This window comes from Hevea brasiliensis, chromosome 2, assembly GCF_030052815.1.
Source record: "Hevea brasiliensis isolate MT/VB/25A 57/8 chromosome 2, ASM3005281v1, whole genome shotgun sequence".
Classification (NCBI taxonomy): domain Eukaryota; kingdom Viridiplantae; phylum Streptophyta; class Magnoliopsida; order Malpighiales; family Euphorbiaceae; genus Hevea; species Hevea brasiliensis.
This window is the reverse complement of record NC_079494.1, coordinates 58,269,369-58,290,927: the sequence shown is the minus strand read 5'-3', so window position 1 is coordinate 58,290,927 and position 21,559 is coordinate 58,269,369. Positions and strand designations below refer to the sequence as shown.

At 37.0% G+C, this 21,559-nt stretch overlaps 1 long non-coding RNA gene across 1 annotated transcript; it reads left to right on the top strand.

Annotated features, from left to right (window-relative positions):
* The first annotated feature begins 7,028 nt into the window (after window positions 1-7,028).
* Window positions 7,029-9,433, top strand: LOC131170540 (uncharacterized). Its single transcript, XR_009141324.1, has 3 exons — window positions 7,029-7,146; window positions 8,583-8,646; window positions 9,267-9,433. It is a non-coding gene; the product is annotated as an uncharacterized LOC131170540 (long non-coding RNA).
* The last annotated feature ends 12,126 nt before the right edge of the window (window positions 9,434-21,559 follow it).

Sequence of the window (21,559 nt, the reverse complement as noted above, 5' to 3'; positions counted from 1 at the left end):
ATTCTAAATTATTAGGATTTGAGTATGTTAAAGAATTATATGAGCATGATGATGACTTTGCTGCCATATTCCATGCATGTGAGAAATCTGCATTCCAAAAGTACTTTAGGCATGATGGATATTTGTTTAAAGAAAATAGATTGTGTGTGCCTAAAAGTTCTTTGAGGGAATTGCTTGTAAATGAGAGTCATAGTGGAGGCCTTATGGGGCATTTTGGTGCTGCCAAAATACTAGACGTCCTTAGGGAGCATTTCTTTTGGCCCCACATGAGAAAAGATGTTGAGAGACTATGTGCTAAATGTGAGACTTGCAAGAGAGCAAAGTCTAAGGTGATGCCTCATGGGCTATACACACCTTTACCTGTACCTAAGCATCCTTGGGTTGATTTGTCCATGGACTTTGTCTTGGGATTGCCTAGGTCACAAAGGGGTCATGATTCAATTTTTGTTGTTGTGGATAGGTTTTCAAAAATGGCTCATTTTATCCCATGTCACAAAAATGATGATGCTACATATGTTGCTAATCTATTCTTCAGGGAGGTTGTTAGGTTACATGGTATACCTAGAACCATTGTGAGTGATAGGGATGTCAAGTTCTTGAGTCATTTTTGGAAGGTTCTTTGGGGAAAAATGGGAACTAAGCTACTTTTCTCTACTACTTGCCATCCCCAAACTGATGGCCAAACAGAATTAGTGAATAGGACCTTAGTCACACTTTTGAGAGCCTTAGTGAAACAAAATTTAAAGTCTTGGGAGGAATGCATACCATACATAGAATTTGCATATAATAGGGTTGTGCATTCATCTAGTGGATACTCTCCTTTTGAGCTTGTTTATGGTTTTAATCCACTTACTCCCTTGGATTTGTTACCATTGCCTATTGATCATGTTGCTTCATTGGATGGTGAGAAAAAGGCTGAAATAGTTAAAAAGATGCATGAACAAGCTAGGTTGCATCTAGAAAAGAAAAATGAGCAATATGCATCTCATGCTAATAAGGGGCGAAAGCCTAAGATTTTTGAACCTGGTGACTTGGTATGGATCCATTTAAGAAAGGAAAGGTTTCCTAACCAAAGGAAATCTAAGTTGCATCGTAGAAGTGATGGCCCTTTTCAAGTGCTTGAAAGAATTAACAATAATGCTTATAAGATAGAATTGCCTAGTGATTATGGTGTTAGTAATACTTTTAATGTAACTGATCTAGCTCCTTTCCTTGGTGCAGAAACAAATTCGAGGACGAATTCTTTTCAAGTGGGAGAGGATGATGAGGATCATCAAGGAGCACCACCACCCTTCAAAGGGGCAATCACTAGGGCGAGAGTTAAGCAACTTCAAAGCATGCTCATGGACCATAAAAGGATTTTCGGCTTAGGAGGGGAGCTGCATAAGGAAGACCTAGCTTGCTTGCTCCAAGAATCTAAGTGGATCACCATGTGCCAAGTTGGAGCTTCCATTGCCACGTCACCAGCCACGTTAGATTCCATTGCCACGTCATCGACCACGTCACCAACCGCTTTGGACCTCATGCCACCCTGGAGTCCACTTGGCAGCCACCTAGGTGTTTGTAGGGTTCATGCCACGTGGAGGGAGCTCATTGGTTCATTTGAATTAAAGAGAGCTACTTTTCGACCAAGTGGCCCCCAATATTCTGCCACAAAGAGGAATTAATTGCTGCCACCTTTTGCCCTTTTGCAATAAATGCTGCTGCCATCTTTTGTCTTTATAATTAATGCACTTTCTATTCTTGTTAGGATAGCCAACATAGCACAATTATTTGTAACTTTTGTCTAAACAAATTTAGCTTATGTTTCTGTAACCCTAGGTTTATAAGGAAGAGAATACCATCTTCTTCCTTCAGTTTTTCATTGCTGCTGTACATGAGAGCCTCCCTTGGAGAGAGTTTGAGTCTTCTTTCTTGCTAGTTTCTGGAAGAACTAGAACTTAGGCAACTTGATCACTTGCCTATTTTACTTGATGATCAATGTAATCTCCCACAAGTTGGGTTATTGTGTTGACACTTGATCTGTTCCTCTTTGAACTATATATTCTGGTGCTTCTTTTTCCATAGAGATTGCATCTTATTTTGTTCAAAGAAAACTTGTTTTGGTGTTGATGATCCTTGGGTTCCATTAGAGGTCTGCATCCTTAGGCAATGTTCATTTGGGTGCTTATCATACGGATTTGGAACCGAAGTTCAATTGGGGCAAATTGAGGCGAGATTTTGGCTCGCCAGGCAAGTGATGTAATTTTGACATGAAATTTAAGATGGGGTCCATTTGGGATGCAGTTAAAGTCATTCTAAAGTTGGAACAAATTCCATGCAAGTTTGACCAGGGCTCACTAAAGCAGCGCCCAAAACGTGTTTTGTAGAAAATCAGGTTCGGACTTGAAGATCGCGTTTGCAGGAGTTGAAAATAGGTTATTTGGGGCATCTTAAGGTAGTTTCTTTTGACCAAAATAGAACTCATTACATGTGCTTTTCGGGCCACTAGGATCATTTTGGCGGCAAAGAAACGACAAAAACTGGACAAATTATGTATAGCAAGCGCATAAAATAATGATCAGAAAATTTAAAAGCACTGAAATAATGATATCAAAGGCAAAATCAAGGAACAGGTTTGATTTTGCACCGTTCACAACAGATTTGGAGCTAAAGGTTCCATTGGGTCGAATTGAGGGGAGATTTTTGATCGCTGGGCAACTGATGGAAGTTCTGCCTGAAATTTAGAAACAGGTTCACTTGGGACGCAACTAAGGTGATCGTAAAGTTCGAAAGAATTATGGGCAGGTTCGCCGTCAATTAGCTAAAACAGGCCCTAAAACAAGTTTTAAGGAAGACCAGGGTTGAAGATGACATTTTAGAAAGCTAAAACAAGTTATTTAGGATATTTAAGGACTACTTTATGACAAAAATAAAAGTTAATTGATATGCTATCGAGGGACTAAGGTAACCGATCTTTTTGGTGGTAATGCAATGGCAAAGACTAAAGAAGTTATGAATAGCGAAACGTTTAAAATAAGAGCCAGACAACATAAAAACGGTGAAATAATGATATTAAAGGTAAGATAAAGGGTTCGAAAGATTTGACAAGGTTTCATGCGGATTTGGAACCAAAGATTCAATTGGAATGAATAGAGGCGACATTTGGGATATTTTAAAGTTGCTTTTGACTGAAGGAAAACTTATTAGTTGTGCTTTCCGAGCAACTAGGATCATTTTAGTGGCAAGGAAATGGCAAAAGCCAAACAAATCATGAATAGCAAGCGCTCAAAAAAATGATTAGTCAATTTAAAAACTCTAAAGTAATTATATTAAAGGTAAAATAAAGGGTTTGGAAACATATGAAAAGGTTTCATACTGATCTCGAGCCAAAGGTTGATTGGGGTGAGATCTTAGATCACTAGGCAAATCATGTAATTTTTGTGTGAAATTTAATATGGAGTCTTTTTGGGATGCAACTGTGGCGACTGCACAGTTCGAAAGAATTTTGGGCAGGATTGATGAGCATCCACTAAAACACGGTTTAAGGAAAGCGCGAGTTAGGACATGAAGATCACATTTCTGGAAGCTAAAACAAGTTCTTTGGGATATTTTAAGATTGTTTTTGATGAAAATAAAAGTTAATCGATGTGCTATCGAAGGCACAAAGGTCGCACATCGTTTAGGCGGCAACGACACGATAAAAGACTGAACACGTTATGAATAGTAAAAAAGAAGAGTTAGAAAACTTAAAATCGATGAAATAATGATATGAAAGCCAAAGTAAAGGATTTCAAAGATTTGACAAGGTTTCATACGGATTTGGAACCGAAGTTTCAATTGGGGCAAATTGAGGCGAGATTTTGGCTCGCCAGGCAAGTGATGTAATTTTGATGTGAAATTTAAGATGGGGTCCATTTGGGATGCAGCTAAAGTCATTCTAAAGTTGGAACAAATTCCATGCAAGTTTGACCGGGGCTCACTAAAGCAGCGCCCAAAACGTGTTTTGTAGAAAATCAGGTTCGGACTTGAAGATCGCGTTTGAAAGGGCTGAAAATAGGTTATTTGGGACATCTTAAGGTAGTTGCTTTTGACCAAAATAGAACTCATTACATGTGCTTTTCGGGCCACTAGGATCATTTTGGCGGCAAAGAAACGACAAAAACTGAACAAATTATGTATAGCAAGCGCATAAAATAATGATCAGAAAATTTAAAAGCATTGAAATAATGATATCAAAGGCAAAATCAAGGAACAGGATTGATTTTGCACCATTCACAACAGATTTGGAGCTAAAGGTTCCATTGGGGCGAATTGAGGGGAGATTTTAGATCGCTGGGCAACCGATGGAAGTTCTGCCTAAAATTTAGAAACATGTTCACTTGGGACGCAGCTAAGGTGATCGTAAAGTTCGAAAGAATTATGGGCAGGTTCGCCGTCAATTAGCTAAAACAGGCCCTAAAACAAGTTTTAAGGAAGACCAGGGTTGAAGATGACATTTTAGAAAGCTAAAACAAGTTATTTAGGATATTTAAGGACTACATTATGACAAAAATAAAAGTTAATTGATATGCTATCGAGGGACTAAGGTAACAGATCTTTTTGGTGGTAATGAAATGGCAAAGACTAAAGAAGTTATGAATAGCGAAACGTTTAAAATAAGAGCCAGACAACATAAAAACGGTGAAATAATGATATTAAAGGTAAGATAAAGGGTTCGAAAGATTTGACAGGGTTTCATGCGGATTTGGAACCAAAGATTCAGTCGGAATGAATAGAGGCGACATTTGGGATATTTTAAAGTTGCTTTTGACTGAAGGAAAACTTATTAGTTGTGCTTTCCGAGCAACTAGGATCATTTTAGTGGCAAATAAATGGCAAAAGCCAAACAAATCATGAATAGCAAGCGCTCAAAAAAATGATCAGTCAATTTAAAAACTCTAAAGTAATTATATTAAAGGTAAAATAAAGGGTTTGGAAACATATGAAAAGGTTCATACTGATCTCGAGCCAAAGGTTGATTGGGTTGAGATCTTAGATCACTAGGCAAATCATGTAATTTTGGTCTGAAATTTAATATGGAGTCTTTTTGGGATGCAACTGTGGCGACTGCACAGTTCGAACGAATTTTGGGCAGGATTGATGAGCATCCACTAAAACACGGTTTAAGGAAAGCGTGAGTTAGGACATGAAGATCACATTTCTGGAAGCTAAAACAAGTTATTTGGGATATTTTAACATTGTTTTTGATGAAAATAAAAGTTAATCGATGTGCTATCGAAGGCACAAAGGTCGCACATCGTTTAGGCGACAACAACACGATAAAAGACTGAACACGTTATGAATAGTAAAAAAGAAGAGTTAGAAAACTTAAAATCGATGAAATAATGATATGAAAGCCAAAGTAAAGGATTTCAAAGATTTGACAAGGGTTCATACGGATTTGGAACCGAAGTTCAGTTGGGGAAAATTGAGACGAGATTTTGGCTCGCCAAGCAAGTGATGTAATTTTGACGTGAAATTTAACATGGGGTCCATTTGGGATGCAGCTAAAGTCATTCTAAAGTTGGAACAAATTCCATGCAAGTTTGACCGGGGCTCACTAAAGCAGCGCCCAAAACGTGTTTTGTAGAAAATCAGGTTCGGACTTGAAGATCGCGTTTGCAGGAGCTGAAAATAGGTTATTTGGGACATCTTAAGGTAGTTGCTTTTGACAAAAATAGAACTCATTACATCTGCTTTTCGAGCCACTAGGATCATTTTGGCGGCAAAGAAACGACAAAAACTGAACAAATTATGTATAGCAAGCGCATAAAATAATGATTAGAAAATTTAAAAGCACTGAAATAATGAAGTCAAAGGCAAAATCAAGGAACAGGATTGATTTTGCACCGTTCACAACAGATTTGGAGCTAAAGGTTCCATTGGGGCGAAATGAAGGGAGATTTTAGATCGCTGGGCAACCGATGGAAGTTCTGCCTGAAATTTAGAAACATGTTCACTTGGGACGCAGTTAAGGTGATCGTAAGGTTCAAAAGAATTATGGGCAGGTTTGCCGTTAATTAGCTAAAACAGGCCCTAAAACAAGTTTTAAGGAAAACCAGGGTTGAAGATGACATTTCAGAAAGCTAAAACATGTTATTTAGGATATTTAAGGACTACTTTATGACAAAAATAAAAGTTAATTGATATGCTATCGAGGGACTAAGGTAACAGATCTTTTTGGTGGTAATGAAATGGCAAAGACTAAAGAAGTTATGAATAGCGAAACGTTTAAAATAAGCGTAACACCCCCGTTGTATAGCGTGGTATATTTCACTGTTCCGGAGACCGGTGTCGGTCCGGACAATTAATGGGATTAGGGCCACACTTAAGACAATTTGAGAAGCCATAAACACAAATAATTAGTAATGTTTAATTAGTTAACTATAAATAAGAAAAACATAACATAAGAGGTTAAACGAGCCGAGAGTCACAGCGATGAGTGACCTCCTCGGGAACGACTGCGAAGTCGTTTTAAACTCAAATTTCGAACCGTAAAAAGTGACGCTGCGGTCCTTAGGACCCTTATGAAAACAGTGGAAAAGAGAAAATCATGAAAAAGAACTGTTAAGTCAGTCAAATAATTAGGTCAGGGAGCCGAAAGAAATATTGGATTATTTGCAAACCAGGATGAACCAGCGAGGGGCAATTTGGTCAATTGACCCCGATAGCTGACTCCTGACCTAACTGTCAAATAAAATCGGAGAAAAGAAAATTTCGGAATTGACAATAGAATTAAAGAACAAATAAAAAAAAAAAAGAGAAGAGGAAAGAGTTTGGAAAAGTCAAAAGTTATGACATCATGCATGATGTCATAACTAAATTCATAAATTGAATTAATTAATTGGGATTTTTCTTGTGGTCTTCCATAACTAAAATTTATAAAAGAAAATAAAAGAAAAAAAAAAGTTTAGAAAGCTCTTCTTCCCGTAGCTCACTTTCATTCTCCCTCTCCCTCACCCAAAACCTTCATTAAAGCTCATTTTGAGCTTAATCAAATCCCTAACTCCACCATAGAAAGTTAAACCTCCAATATTAAACCTTGATTTCAAGCCTTGATAGAGGACTTGACAACAAAAAAAAAAAGAAAGGAAGAAGTTTGAAGGAAAGAAATTCTGCACTAAGGTTAGTAGATTAAATTTGATTTTTTTTGTTGAATTAGTTGTGTTATTAGTCTAATTAACTAGAAACTAAAGAAATGAAAAAAAAAATTGTGAAGACCAAACTGAAATTTGGGCAGCTTGATAGGAGTATGAATTACATGAAATTGATGCATTAGAAGGAGTTTAAAAGCTTTGATTAGTTGAATGGTTAAGGTTAAGTGCACTAGTTATGGTTAAATGCAAGAGTTAGTGAGTTTAGGGTTTCAATGCAAGGGTTTATGAACCAAAAATTAGAGAAATGCATAAATGGCATATTTAACCTATTGTGAAATGAAATAATGGTCAATTATGACCAAATAAGTTGTGTGGGAATGGTAGGAAATTAAACCAAATTCGTAGGTTTAAAGCAGCATGACCAAACCCACTTTGAAGGACCAAAACTCAAATTTTACAAGTCCAATTGATATGCCACCAATTGGAGATGAAAATAGACATAAAAGAGCACAATTTTCATTAAGGAACCATGACCAAAAACTGACCAAAACTTGGTGAAACAATTGACCAAAGTGAATTGATTGCAGGCTGCCTCGATTAAACTGACCAAATGAACAGTAACTGTTCATTTGGTCATAACTCGAGCTAGGTAGGTCAAATTGACCTGAAATTTTACCAGCAATTAGATATGATATAGACCTAAAACTTTCATGAAGAACACCAACCCAAATTAGGCCATTAACTCATTCAAATCATTGAGCAAAGTTAAAATTACTGTACTGAAACTCTGCAGAATTATCAGTTGAGCAGCAATGTTTGGATGGCTATAACTCTCTCTAGAAAACTCGGATTTAGGCGATTCTTGAACCGATGGAAACCTGAGACATAGTAGAACATTTCATATGAAGAAAGTGAGACCAAATTATGAACTTAACTTGATCAAATTACTGACCAAAGTTGGATCAAAATCTGCCAGAACCCAAAATTGCAGCATGAACAGTGCACGTGAACAGTAAACTTATTTTGACCATAACTTGAGCTACAAAACTCCGATTGAGGTGATCCAAAAATGAGAATACACTTAAGACAATAAGGAACATTTTCTATGAAGGAAGTTTTGTCAAATTCCAACAGTAGATCGACCAATGGAATAGTGCAACTTCGGAGCACAAAACCGAAAATTGGCAATTTTGCCAAAATGACCTATGCTTTGAAAAAGTGACCAAAACCAACAAGTTTCATGAACAAAATGTGGTATGTGGGTGAAGTTGGAGTTCCCATACCTATTAATCCTTAGAAAGTCAATTATTTGACTTAAATAGTGCAGTGAATAGTAACCCGAAACACAAAATTTCGAGAACGTCGAATTTAACACGTTAGAAATAGGTAAATGCGAAGTTAAAATTTATTTTGGGATTTATGTTAAGTTCTAGTACTGAAACATTGTAAAATTTTGTGTTTCAGTTGAAAAGAATATCGGGAAGGAACCCGAGGAAACGAGTCGAGGTTAAGGGACGACTCGCTTGAGGTTTGTGCACAATAAACCCTATTTAAGCATTTTACTCTTGAAAAATTGATTTAGCATGCATTATGAACATATGAACTTTTGTGTTGCCACCTTGTGATCAAATTGTAACTTTGGAAATTGATTTGATTTTTGTATGCAATATTTGAATGAAATGTTTGAAATGGATTTTATGTTCACACTTAGCATGACAGTATCACATTTCCTCCTCCATTTATGGGGTTGAGATCGTTTATTTTCCTCCCTCTCTGGCTTGCCAGTTGAGGTTGTAGATCGGATGAGTACTCATTAGCTAGCTAGCCACCTCCCTCATTGGTTTCGATTAATGGGGTTGAGATTGCTTTGTCGTGGTGTACAACACGGCATTGATCGAAAATTTTGTGTCATGGCTTAAGTTGTGTACGATTTTGGCAAAACTGTGTTTACGCAATTGTTTGACTAAACTGTTGTTTAATATATTATTTGACAAAATGAGTTGTTATGAGCTTTGATATTTGTGAAATGTGATTGTGAAGTATTCAAATTATGTTTCATCAATAAATATTTATGTATCGCATTTTAAAGTTTTATTGTGCACCACTGAGTATGTTTATACTCAGCGATAGTTTAATTTACTGTCGCAGATAAGAGCAAGGAAAAAGCAGCAGAGTGAGCTGCTACTGAGTTGAAGATCACATCAAGCTTTTGTACGGGTATTGTTTTATACCCTTATGGTTATTTTGATGTAAATACTGTAATGTCATAAGTATCAATGTAAATTGAGCAGTTGTAAATAAATTGTAATAATATTATTTTGGGTTTGTTTCTGTAAATTTGATATTTGTAAACATGAATTTTCTACTTTATGTTTTGTAAATGAAGATATTAAATACTTTGAGATGAGAAATCTTGATTTGTATTGTGAAATTATTTGAAGTGCCTTGATTGAGTTGATTTGAGAATTATTGGTGGTTGGGAGTTGTGAAATATGTTTGGAAGTGCTTTTTACAGGTATTTGAAGAACTGGTTTCTCAAAATACAGAGGGAACTCTGTCAAAATTTTTATAAAATTTGCGGCAAAATTTAAATGCACAAAAATTTTTACTAGTCCTTAAGATTTGAATAAATGGTTTTTAATTCCTACCAAAATGCTCACCACTTCCAAAATGTAAGAAAATTGTTTTAAAATCCCTTGTAAGGTACTTAATGAGTTATCGGTAGGTGAAGTTCGGTAGTTCATTAAGTATTCTACGGGATCATGTTATGCCTTACGGAGGGGTAAGGTGTGACAATAAGAGCCAGACAACATAAAAACGGTGAAATAATGATATTAAAGGTAAGATAAAGGGTTCGAAAGATTTGACAGGGTTTCATGCGGATTTGGAACCAAAGATTCAATCGGAATGAATAGAGGCGACATTTGGGATATTTTAAAGTTGCTTTTGACTGAAGGAAAACTTATTAGTTATGCTTTCCGAGCCACTAGGATTATTTTAGTGGCAAAGAAATGGCAAATGCCAAACAAATCATGAATAGCAAGCGCTCAAAAAAATGATCAGTCAATTTAAAAACTCTAATGTAATTATATTAAAGGTAAAATAAAGTGTTTGGAAACATATGAAAAGGTTTCATACTGATCTCGAGACAAAGGTTGATTGGGGTGAGATCTTAGATCACTAGGCAAATCATGTAATTTTGGCGTGAAATTTAATATGGAGTCTTTTTGGGATGCAACTGTGGCGACTGCACAGTTCGAACGAATTTTAGGCAGGATTGATGAGCATCCACTAAAACACAGTTTAAGTGTATGAATTTGAATTTGAAAACCCACATTCAAGAATTAAATGAACAATATGGAAAGCACCAAATCAAGATATATGAATTTGAATCTTTGAACCAGCACAATCAGATTGTTGTGTAATTCAAAGAAAATATCAGAAATGGGATTCTTGACCTAATACATATGAAGAATGAATAAACCAATAATATTATGCACATTAAACCTTGCAAGATAGAATCTCAGCAAGTTAATGAGCTTCACAAGAACAAAGGCAACAGCCAATTTACTCACTAGAGGAGCAGAAACAATCTCTCATTAATATTCAAGTGTGTCCTCTACTCTCTCATTACACTTGTATTTATAGCCTCTTGGCTTCAAAAGTAAAGACAAAAATATCCCTACTTTAGTAACAGCTGTAAGGAGCTTTAAGTCCAAACAAAAATTAATCTATCAAAAGACTAAAAACTCCTTACAAAAAGTAAATTTAATGCAGCAGCAAATAAGGGCATTTAAGTCCAAAAGAGAAGTGGTTATAACAGATGGAATATTCCTTGAAAAAGGTGCTAGCAGATACATGTACATAGGTTGGATCTGGTACATGCATGTCCACAGGTTATTCCATGTAATCTAATGCTCCACGTGACACATGGTCACTTCTAAGCACAATTTTCACCAAATTTAATCCTTTACATTTTTCTTCATGCCATTCCAGCTTATAATCCTTGCTCCTTATGATTTCACAAGTTAAATTCTGAAGTGATTTAGCTCTAGCTCTGGTAATTGGACCTTGGATGAAATCCTTTGTTGTGGATGTAGCTTGATTCTCATCATTCCCCTCCGCTTCAAAAGGATTCGTCCTCGAATCTGTTCCTGCATCAACACAAGGAGATAAATCAGCAACATTGAAGGTGGCACTGACATTATACTCACCGGACAGGTTTATTTTGTAAGCGTTATCATTAATTTTGGTCAGCACTTGGAAAGGTCCATCACATCTTGGTTGTAATTTTGATTTCCTTCGAGAGGGAAACCTTTCTTTACGCAAGTGAACCCATACCCAATCTCCAGGTTGAAATGTGACTTTCTTCCTTCCTTTGTTGGCTTGACTAGCATATTTTTCATTGTTCTTTTCAATTTGAAGCTTGGCTTGTTCATGGATTTTCTTCATCAATTCTGCTTTTCTTTTTCCATCTAAACTAGCAAGCTCGTTCACAGGCAAAGGTAAAAGATCCAAAGGAGTTAAAGGATTGAAACCATACACAATTTCAAATGGAGAATAGCCAGTAGAAGAATGCACATTTCTATTGTATGCAAATTCAACAAGTGGAATGCAATCTTCCCATGACTTCAAATTTTGCTTAACCACAGCACGCAAAAGAGTAGTTAGTGTCCTATTTACTGCTTCAGTTTGACCATCGGTTTGTGGGTGACAAGTGGTGGAAAATAACAACTTGGTGCCCAGTTTTCCCCACAAAACCTTCCAAAAGTGACTAAGGAATTTAACATCCATATCACTAACTAAACTCTTAGGTATGCCATGCAACCTAACAATATCTCTAAAAAATAAATTTGCAACATTTGTAGCATCATCAGTTTTATGGCATAGAATAAAATGTGCCATTTTGAAAACTCACAACAACAACAAAATTGAATCATGGCCTTGTTTAGACCTAGGTAATCCCAACACAAAATCCATAGACAAATGAACCCAAGGATCACTAGGGGTAGGCAAAGGTGTATACAAACCTTGTGGCAAAACTCTAGATTTAGCCTTAGCACACACAATGCAACTAGCACATACTCTTTCAACATCTCTTTTCATATTCGGCCAATAAAAATGTTCGTTCAATACATCTAAAGTTTTGGCAACACCAAAATGACCCATTAATCCACCAGCATGAGACTCATTCACAAGTAATTCACGCATGGAACTCTTAGGCACACACAATCTATTTTCTCTAAACAAATATCCATCATGCCTATAAAACTTCTCAAAAGCATTCTTTCCACAAGCTGCATACACTCTAGCAAAGTCATCATCTTCAGCATATAATTCTTTCACATATTCGAATCCTAATAACTTTGCATCAAGAAGGGCAAGAAGGTTATACCTTCGAGATAAGGCATCAGCCACCACATTTTCTTTCCCATGTTTGTATTGAATCACATATGGGAAGGTCTCAAGGAACTCAACCCATTTTGCATGGCGCCTACTCAACTTATTTTGCCCCTTGATATGCTTCAATGACTCATGATCTGTGTGGATGACAAATTGCTTTGGCCAAAGGTAATGTTGCCATGTTTCCAAGGCACGTACCAATGCATACAACTCCTTGTCATATGTAGAATAGTTTAAAGCTGCTCCATTAAGCTTCTCACTAAAGTATGCTATTGGTCTCTTTTCCTGCATTAAAACGGCTCCAATACCTATTCCTGATGCGTCACACTCAATCTCAAAAGTTTTAGAAAAATCGTAAAGCCAACACGGAGGCGGAACATAACATCTCTTTAATTTTGTGAAAAGCATCATCTTGTTTCTGTTCCTAAACAAAATTAACATTCTTTTTGACAAGATCATTCAATGGTGCTGCAATGGTACTGAAATTCTTAATAAATCTTCTATAGAAACTAGCTAGTCCATGAAAACTACGTACTTCAGATGCAGTCTTTGGAATGGGCCAGTCTCTAATAGCTCTAATTTTTTCATCATCAACTTCAACACCATTAGCACTAATGACAAATCCTAAAAAGACAACATTTTCCATGCAAAATGAACATTTCTTCAAGTTAGCATATAATTTTTCCTTTCTTAACACATTGAATACAGCCCTTAAATGATGCATATGTTCATTCATGCCTCTACTGTAAACCAATATATCATCAAAATAAACAACAACAAATTTTCCAATAAAAGCACGCAACACATGATTCATCAATCTCATAAAAGTGCTAGGAGCATTAGTTAGCCCAAAAGGCATCACTAACCACTCATATAGTCCATGTCTTGTTTTAAATGCAGTCTTCCATTCATCACCTACTTTCATGCGAATTTGATGATATCCGCTTTTCAAGTCAATTTTGGTAAAAACACAAGCACCACAAAGTTCATCCAACATATCATCCAATCTAGGTATAGGATGGCGATATTTCTAAGTGATTTTGTTGACCGCCCTACAATCCACACACATGCGCCATATGCCATCTTTCTTTGGTACCAAAAGGACGGGTACAGCACAAGGGCTCATACTTTCTCTCACATATCCCTTAGCTAGCAATTCCTCAACTTGCCTTTGTAATTCTTTGGTTTCTTCCGGGTTACTTCTATAGGCTGGACGGTAGGGAATAATCGCCTGGTACAAAATCAATCTGGTGCTCAATCCCTCGAATAGGTGGTAGTCCAGCTGGCATCTCCTTAGGTAGTACATCCTCATATTCTTGCAAAAGGGAGACAACAACACTAGGCAAATTGGGGTCAAGGTCAGATGTGGATAAACAAGAGTCCTTAAACACAATTAATAACATTTGCTTGTTGGCAAACATGGCATTCCTCACATCTCTTCCTTTAGCATACAAGCTTAATTTTCTCTCCTCTTTCCGCATGACTCTCCTTTGCGCCGAAGATTCACCTTTTTCAAGCACTCTTGGAATGTTTTCTTTACTCTCTTTTCTTTCCTCACAACCACCCTTGTCTTGCTCACTCACAACATTTTCACTCAATTTCTTTTCACTCCTTATTTTCTTCTCTGATCTCTTTTCGGCCACTCTTGATTTTTCCTCACCCATTGCTTGCTTAAGCCTTGTTTGGTCTTCATAAATCTGTTTTGGTGTCATAGGTGCCAAAATGATTTTCCTTCCATTCATTTCAAAAGAAGACCTATTTTTATACCCATCGTGGATCACCTTTCTATCAAATTGCCATGGTCGGCCAAGTAATAAATGGCCAGCTTGCATTGGAACCACGTCACACATAACCTCATCTTGATACTTTCCTATTGCAAAGGAAATCAGTACTCGTTTTGTTACTTTCACCTCACCACATTCATTCAACCACTGCAATTTATAGGGTCTAGGGTGTTTCGAAGTCCTCAACCTTAATCTCTGCACCAAAATAGTACTAGCGACATTGGCACAACTTCCCCCATCAATGATGACACTACAAGCTTTGTCTTGGATAAGACACCTTGTATGAAAAATTGTTTCTCTTTGCAATTCATCACCAACATCCTCCTTTACTTGAGTATTTAATGCTCTCATAATCACTAGAGCACTTCCTTCAGCAGCATATTCTACCTCTGCATCCTCCTCCCCTGAAGATGTGGAATCACTCACAATTTCCTCCTCTGTTTCTATCTCACCATTTTCTCTCATGACCATGACTCTCTTGTTAGGGCATTGAGAAGCTATGTGTCCACTGCCCAAACACCTAAAACACTTCACATCTCTATTTCGGGTAGTAGTTGCAACCTCCTTTCCTTTACTTTCTACAAATTTCTTCTCCACCTTCTTTACCTTATCCTTATCCTCATTTTTCTTATAGTTGCTAAAAGCCTTTTCCCTATCCTCCTTCTTCCAGTTAGACTTCCAAGATGAAGAAGTACCTGCATTTCCTCCAAAATTTTGACTTGCTTTTAAGTTGCCTTTCTACCTTCATAGCCATGTGGACCATATCCTCCAACTCAACATAGTGATGTAACTCAACAATATGAGCAATCTCCTTGTTTAGCCCATTCAAGAATCTAGCCATGGTGGCTTCTCTATCCTCCTCCACATTTGCTCTAATCATAGCAATTTCCATTTCTTTATGATAATCTTCAACACTTTTAGAACCTTGACTCAATCTTTGTAACCTCTGATGTAGCTCTCTATAGTAATGACTAGGAACAAATCTCTTCCTCATTATAGTTTTCATCTCACCCCAGGTTGCAATTGATTGCTCATAATTTCTCCTTCTACTAATCAACACTTGATCCCACCATACCAAAGCATAATTAGTAAATTCTACTGCCGCTAACTTTACTTTCTTTTCCTCTGAATAGTGATGACAATCAAACACAGCTTCTACCTTCCTTTCCCATTCAAGATACACATCCGGATCATTTTTCCCTTGGAAAGAAGGGATGCTCATTTTAATACTTTTGATATTGTCATCTACCCTATTCCTCTCTCTTTCCTCTCTTCTTATCCTCCTATCCCCATTCCTCCTATCTTCAGCTATTCTCTCATATCTACCCCTCCTAGGTCTTTCAACCTCAAAATCATAGTTATCAACCTCAACTTCATCAGATTCAACTACTGGAGGTACAAGATCCCTCCTATTTGGCCTTCTCTCATTTTGCCTATCTCTTTGCTCCAATCTTTCCAACCTATCTATGATTTCATTGCACACAACATTCATTCTTTCAAATTGATGTCTGACAACCTGCATGTAGAATGGATTTTCACCTTCCCCCTCACTACCATCACCCCTTCTAGACATGTTTTCAGACCTGCAAGAAAATGGTTAGTGTAAAGAAAACACCTCACTCACTCCCTTACATGTACATGGGTTGGATCTGGTGCATGCATGTCCACAGGTTATTCCATGTAATCTAATGCTCCACGTGACACATGGTCACTTCTAAGCATAATTTTCACCAAATTTAATCCTTTACATTTTTCTTCATGCCATTCCAGCTTATAATCCTTGCTCCTTATGATTTCACAAATTAAATTCTGAAGTGATTTAGCTCTAGCTCTGGTAATTGGACCATGGATGAAATCCTTTGTTGTGGATGTAGCTTGATTCTCATCATTTAAGGACTACTTTATGACAAAAATAAAAGTTTTTTGATATGTGATGAGGAACCGCTTGCACCAATTCCACACCAAGGGACAATAACTAGAGCAATGGCTAAGAAGCTTCAAGGCTTGGTGCATAAGCACATCACCAAGTCCAACCTCTTGCAAGTATTCGGTTTGGACTTGCTGTACATTCCTTTGCATATTTGAGGAGCCAAGAGACCAAGTGGCATCCGTCCAAGTTGGCATACATGTGGCAGCCACCTCAGAAAATCCATCCTAGTTGGTATCCAATGTGGTGTCCATGTGGAGTGCCTAGGTGGCAGCACAATTGGCAGCCCATCTCCACCAACAATTTGAAGATGCTTTTGTCCATTTTGCAAAGATTGAAAGCCATAACTTTGTCCAAGAGCTCCAGCCATGCTTCAACTATTTATAGGAAAAGCAAAGTTACTACTTTCAACTTCAAGACAAAACATCTCTTTTTAGATTGTCTCTCATTTGTAGGCTGCCAAATCTGACTTTTCTATTATTGTTTGAACTTTGTATCTATTTTTGGAGAACAGAATTCGCCTACTTTTGTTTGTATCTCATTTGTAGGCTGCCAAGACCAATACACCAACCCATATTAGCCTTCTTTTGTTTCATTTAGAGAACAGAATTCATATGGTAATTTTTTGAGCAAAATTGTTGGAGCTTTGCTTCAAAGTTCTTCTTAGAACTCTCTCCATTTTTCTTAGCAAATTCTTGCCTTGATTTGTTAAGTTCTATTATATGTTCAAGGTTGTTCATCAGCATAGGTGAATTGGTCTTGTTCTTGGCTGTCTTTCTTGAGAATTATATTTTCAGTTCTCCATCTTCAAGGTGAAGGGTTGAAGGTTCAAGGGAGTTTCTTGGCTTGTTTTGAAGACAGTCCTTTGGTCTTTCTTCTTAGTGGAATCAGCTACTAAGGGTAGAGACCGTATCATTTGGTATCAGAGCTTAGGCTCTCTTCAAAACAGGTTGGTCATCCATTTTGTTGTGTTCTTGTTTTCTCCTTTCTCCTTTTTTATCTTCCTTGTGTTTCATCCTTGAACGTTCTTCAAGTCCTTGTGTTTTTTGGTGTTTGTAAGAAAATCTGAACATATTCAGGCCTTAATAGTGAGTTTACACTCAATAATACTAATCTTAGGGTATATTAGAGGCTTTCTTGCATCTGTCCTTGTTTTCCTAGTTTTGTCACATTTGTGTTGTTTCCTACCTTAAGCCTTTTCCTCACAACCTGGTTATTTGCATCTTTGTGTCTTGTGAAGTGTGTTGTTGAAGTGTTTAGTGTTGGATGTATCTGTTGTGTGGCTACATGATATATAAAAAAAAAAGAACAAAAAGAAAGAAGAAAAAAAAAATGTGCTAAAGTGTATGTTCGAGTGCCGGAATATTGTAAGTTTAATATTTCTATTTAGTGGCTGTTCTAGGGGAGGTATAACCAAACCAACCCAGAAAATTCTAAAACATCATTGGGGTGCTTTATAGACGAAATTAAGCCTATAAATCAAATTTGGTGTAAAAATTCTACCGTTTACTTGGTGAACCAAATTTAGCACCTATTAGGCCAATTTGGAGTCCAAAACTTCAAGGTGCTTTCTGGAACCTCTAGACTTGATTTTCCTACTAAAACTATGTCTTGTTGCTGCTCTTAAAACAGTTTTACAAAATTCCAACTTTGCCTTTTTCGGGGGGAGGCAAAAGTAGCAAGCTAATTTCGACTCCTATTTCACTTCATTGGTCCAGAGCTTGGTGTCTTCATTTCTTGCTTCAAGTGTCATAACAAACACTTATTCCACACGTTTTGCTTGAGTTTGTGCTTGAACATATATTAAAACTTGATTTAAACTTGCTGGAATTGCATTAGCTCTAACAAGAACTTGGTAAGCAAGCTTGAGTGGAAAAAGGCATTGAGTGGCAAGAACTTCAAGAGGGTAAAAGCCTATATAAACTGAGTACAAACACTTGAGTGACCAAAATTGAGTGAAATTGTGAGGTTGTTTTCTGTTTTGCTAATTTTTTTGTGCAGGTGTTAAAATGTCACAAGAACAAACTAGTGGGCTTAATATGGATAATCCTTTTTACCAACAAGCACTTGTTCAGCATTTGGAAAGAATTGGTAGACAATTGAGCAACCTAGCTGACCGAATTGAAAGAATTGAGCAGAATAGTGGGAATGGTAGACAAAACACAAATGAGGGGCAGAATAGGGCTAAGGGATCTAGAGTTCACAATGCACCACCTATAGATGATTGGGGGGTTGAAAATGATGATGATTCTGATGAAGAGGATGACCAGCACTCTGCTGCACATGATGACCACCATAGACCGAGAGGGATGAGAGGTAATAGGGGTGGAAGAGGTGGAGGCAGAAACTTGAGAAGAGGTAATATGGAGGAAGCAAGAGGGAGAGGGAGAGTGGATGGTAACATTAGTGGGATCAAGATGAAAATTCCACCATTCCAAGGCAAAGCCAATCCGGATGCATATTTGGAGTGGGAGAGGAAGGTGGATCTCATTTTTTATTGTCACAATTATAGTGAGGAAAAGAACGTGAAGCTTGCAGTAGTTGAGTTTACAGATTATGCCATAGTTTTATTGTCACAACCCATATTAGCCTTCTTTTGTTTCATTTAGAGAACAGAATTCATATGGTAATTTTTTGAGTAAAATTGCTGGAGCTTTGCTTCAAAGTTCTTCTTAGAACTCTCTCCATTTTTCTTAGCAAATTCTTGCCTTGATTTGTTAAGTTCTATTATATGTTCAAGGTTGTTCATCAGCATAGGTAATGGTCTTGTTCTTGGCTGTCTTTCTTGGGAATTATATTTTCAGTTCTCCATCTTCAAGGTGAAGGGTTTTGAAGCCAAGAGGCTATAAATACAAGTGTAATGAGAGAGTGGAGGACACACTTGAATATTAATGAGAGATTGTTTCTGCTCCTCTAGTGAGTAAATTGGCTGTTGCCTTTGTTCTTGTGAAGCTCATTAACTTGCTGAGATTCTATCTTGCAAGGTTTAATGTGCATAATATTCTTGGTTTATTCATTCTCCATATGAATTAGGTCAAGAATCCCATTTCTGATATTTTCTTTGATTTACACAACAATCTGATTGTGCTGGTTCAAAGATTCAAATTCATACATCTTGATTTGGTGCTTTCCATATTGTTCATTTAATTCTTGAATGTGGGTTTTCAAGTTACCAATTACTTGAAGGTTCACATCAGTTTTGGTATCAGAGCAAAGCAACGTCCAAACAAGGTACATTCTCTATTTGCCTTTTATTCTTTGTGTTTCTTACCTTCTTCATATTTGCTGTTTGGCTCTTGGGGTTTAGTTGGATCTGTTTGTTTAAAAATTTTATTGTGTGTTAAATTTTTGTGGGTACAGTCTTGGTTTGAGTTACTTGAGTTTGATAAGAACTTGTGGACATAGCCAAGAGAGGTAAAAGGCATAGAGTGGTGAGTTCATAAGAGGGAAAAAGCCTTGTTGAGTTAAACACGAGCGGAGTGTCCTCTGTTGAGTGTAAACACGTAAGGGAGTGAGTGAGGTGTTTTCTTTACACTAACCATTTTCTTGCAGGTCTGAAAACATGTCTAGAAGGGGTGATGGTAGTGAGGGGGAAGGTGAAAATCCATTCTACATGCAGGCTGTCAGAGAACAATTTGAAAGAATGAATGTTGTGTGCAATGAAATCATAGATAGGTTGGAAAGATTGGAGCAAAATGAGAGAAGGCCAAATAGGAGGGATCTTGTACCTCCAGTAGTTGAATCTGATGAAGTTGAGGTTGATAACTATGATTTTGAGGTTGAAATATCATTTTGGCGGCAAAGAAACGACAAAAACTAAACAAATTATGTATAGCAAGCGCATAAAATAATGATCAGAAAATTTAAAAGCATTGAAATAATGATATCAAAGGCAGAATCAAGGAACAGGATTGATTTTGCACCGTTCACAACAGATTTGGAGCTAAAGGTTCCATTGGGGCGAATTGAGGAGAGATTTTAGATCGCTGGGCAACCGATGGAAGTTCTGCCTGAAATTTAGCATCATGTTCATTTGGGACGCAGCTAAGGTGATCGTAAAGTTCGAAAGAATTATGGGCAGGTTCGCTGTCACTTAGCTAAAACAGGCCCTAAAACAAGTTTCAAGGAAAACCAGGGTTGAAGATGACATTTCAGAAAGCTAAAACAAGTTATTTAGGCCATAATCCTTTTAGGTTGTTGAGTCCTAACGCTTTCCTTTTCATAACCCATGTCCGAGGGTGTTGGGCTTTCTGGCCTTTTAAGGCTTACTGTTTCTATTGGGCTTGAATTTATACTTTCTGGGCCATATATGGGCTGAGCTACTTGTTCTTCAGTTCTAAGGATTCCTATAGAGCTAAATCTGTCTAGGTCTATTCCTGATAAGGATGTCCTAGGTCTTATAGGTTCCGAAACTACAGTTCTTCCTGAAAACGAGTTTCTGGACCTAGTTCTAGCAAAAGATATTGCTACAGTTCCATTGTTTGTTTCAATAATGGACTCCACATCTTCATTTTCTTCCTTTTTAGGAGGAATTGCTTCTTCTAAAATCCAATTGTCAGGTAAATTAACCTGTTCCCATGCAATTGATCTTGGAACTACTAGGTTTCCCTTTTGTAAATCTGTGACAAAGAATGTAGTGGTTCCTTTTGGGGTGATCAATTTTGTTGTGTCTTCCCTAAGATTAGGTACTACGGTATTCATAGCTTTATAATGAATCCTGTAAATAAGGATAATATTTTCAGATCCTGGCAACATATTATATCCTGAGGTTTGTATATCCAAGGATAATGCTTGCATAATATTTGGATCTCTGATTGAAATTGTGAAATTGGGATAGCACGAAAAATAAATCGGGCCATTACATAGAGATGATTCTATAATTCCTAATAAGGAATCATTAAAATCTTTGTGTCTTTTATCTCTGACACAGACTAAGGCTGAGGTGTTTAAAGCTAGTCTAGTTGCAGGTTTTAAGGCAACTTGTATCATTCCTATATGTAGGAATTGATAGGTTTTCTGGTGTTCTTTTAAGAGCTCTTTTGAAAACAAACTCCTTGAACTTAATCCTTCATGGATAGGAGTGGCTTGTTCTACAGTTTTAACTATATAGTCTGACCTAAACTTAAAACTATTAGTGGACTTATATATTAGGTTTGACGAGATAGGTGGTAAATTCCAATTATTTAACTTATTTTCTATATTAGATACTAATAGTATTTCTTTATTTTTATTTTTTGATTTTTTGTTTTCCTCTGTCTCGAATCTAGCGCTTCTAGAGCTACCAGGCAAGCGAGAGAATATTTTGTCCATAGGTTCTAGATCACTGT